We start from the raw sequence: 2900 nt of genomic DNA, 5'->3' as shown, positions 1-2900 counted from the left end.
GGGAGGGACGACGATCACCGGCATCGTAAGGACGAAGAAGACTATACGGACAAGTACGAGACTGCTAGGGCGGCGGACTCCGGTCGGCCCGCCAAAAGACGAACATCCCACCTACTCATGGAAAAAAGGAAAAACATTAATTTGTAAATTGTTATGTTATGTCATGTATAAAGGGGGGTAAGTCGGGGAATTGTCCCGTCTACCCCCCACGTATGTATATATATTGTTGTTTACTTCAATAAATGACGGCGGCGTCGCGGAAGTAATGCGCAAGCAATTCCCGCGGCGCCGTCGGTTCAAAACTGGAAAAAAAAAAAAAAAAAAAATACCTACCTATAATAGTGGAATGTTCCAAGTTTCTACACATAATTTTTTTAATAATAAATTAGGTACCTTTACCTATTTGTTTTCAAACTTAATTTATATTACCTATCATTACAATGTTTTGATTTTTGATAGCTACTAGCCCACCTGGATTTTTTTGTTTTGTTGAAATTTACAAAAACTAACTACCTATACTTAATAAATACAACATAGCTGCATAGCCGCACAGGGCAACATAGCTGAGAGTCACTCATTTGGGCGAATAACCCAAAATTTACCTGAGTAAAGCATATATCATTTGAGAGAGACATTAACCGATCGTTTAGGCGAATTTATAAATTATTGAATAATAAGGAAGTAACATACCTACGTAGGTATACAATAATTTTTATAATATTTACTACATATAAATATTATTATTATATCGTTTTGGCTGATTGGTGAATATAGATAGTGAACGATAATTTGTTAGATACTGAAGTATGAAATTTATTTTTATTATAAATGAACTACGAATATAGTAGTTATAATATTTACTATTAATTAGTCTTTATGTCATAGTTGTCAGAACAGTATTTATAAAATTAAACGAAAAACTGAAACCTTATAAAAAATTAATTCTATCAACAAACAAAAAATCAATATATTATGTAAAAATACTAAAGAAAAACAAGACTATACATTAAAATCATGGGGATGGGAAGAATATCAAACCGGAATATTAACAATAATCGATTATATTAAACATATGGGCATGAGATACCATACTAATGGAAAAAATTAGTTAGGATTGTTTATACAATGTTATGATGATTTATATGAGAATATAATAAATTTTATTAAATAAATAGGCATTAGATACCATGCTAGTGAAATCAATTTAGTTGAGATAACAAATATAATATAATACATTTTTAACCATACCAGTTAGAGTTAATTGAGAGTCCTGAGTCTCTAAAAATGGGAAGGAAAACGTATTAGTCTATATAAATTTAGATAAATATATATTTATAGCTCGCCTAAATAATGTATTAGATAAATTAGGGGTCCGTGTAAATTTCACCCAAACGATATGTTATTTTGGGTCATTCTCCCAAATGAAAGCCACTCACATACCTACCCATTGGCCATCAACACATCTTCATATTTATTCTAATATGATATAGGTAGGTAGTTTTAATGTTATACGACGTTGCCATTGATTGAGTATAGATTATAGTACCATCTATAGGTACGTACTCAATAGTATGACTTTAAATATGGTAGGTATTATTCAAAATGTTATCGAATCTTTGATCACACTATGCGTTTCGCCTGTTACAAACTTACCTTTAGATATTCAGTGGTGTCCTGACATACTTTTTTTGGTCAATTTTCCCAAACAATTTTAGGTTGGTAGTTTTATAATATTTTAAATTCTGAGCGGCACAGATCAATGAATGTATTGATTTTACAATGATGTGTTTTTTTTTAGTTTATAACTTTTTTATGTCTCTACACGATAACAGTAGTCGAAATAATGAAGGTAAATGAATCTAGTCCAGTATTCTGGAGGACAAAATTTAAAATTCCCAGTTGTTTTTAAAAGTGCCGGGGAAAAAAATTAAGGAAATACGGAAATTCTTACTCAAAATTAGTTCGTGACAAAATTTTAAAATTTTATTTTTTGAGTCAAAAAGCGTGAAAATTGAATACATTATATTTTTAAAATAGCAGTTGAAAAATATTACAGATGCATAGGCATAATTTTTTTTATAAGCATTTAAAATTCGAATTTTGACCAAATTATTTTATAGTCAAATTGTAAAAATTATGCTTCCACGTAAATAGGTAACTTATAGGAACTTTATTCACAATAATATCATCAAATATACTTGGTACCTACTTAATAATTCAAATTATAAATTCCGGTTACCCGGAATCGAAGGGACTGCTAGGTTTTTTATAAGAGGGTTAGGATGATTCAGTAACCTACTGTGAAACCGCTTATAGTATATTTTTGCTTCATTTTTAATGGAGTTCATCTTGAGATCCTGCTGAATGGAAAGGTTGGAGACATAAGGTGGAGCATTAAGTAGTTTCCTTAGTGTTATATTTTGGAATGTTTGTATTTTGTTGATGTTTGATATTTTTGCATTACCCCAGAGTTGTATGCCATATGTCCAGATTGGCTTAATTAGAGATTTGTAAATTAGGAGTTTAGTTTTAATGTGTGTGTGTTTGTTGTTGTCGCAAAAAGTTTTTAACAGGCGCAGCCGTAGGTTTAGATTTTTTCTCTTAGATGTAAGGTGGGGGGGGAGCCCAGGTAAGTCTGCGATCAAGTGTAAGTCGTAGGTATTTGACAGTAGAAGAAGAAGGAATTTGAGTGCCATAAATAGATACCTCATGGCAAGGAGAGAGACGAAGTGTGAATGTTGTGTGGATAGATATAGACTGGTTAATTTTGAACCGCCATTTGGTATACCAGTCTTCCATGAGGGTTAAGTGATTGTGAAGATTGTGTGAGGCTATTTCCGGATTAGAGTTTATAGATATTATTGCCTTATCGTCTGCATAATCGGCAACTAGAGTGTTTA

Source organism: Acyrthosiphon pisum, chromosome X (genome assembly GCF_005508785.2).
Source record: "Acyrthosiphon pisum isolate AL4f chromosome X, pea_aphid_22Mar2018_4r6ur, whole genome shotgun sequence".
Lineage (NCBI taxonomy): Eukaryota > Metazoa > Arthropoda > Insecta > Hemiptera > Aphididae > Acyrthosiphon > Acyrthosiphon pisum.
This window is presented reverse-complemented; position numbering follows the sequence as displayed.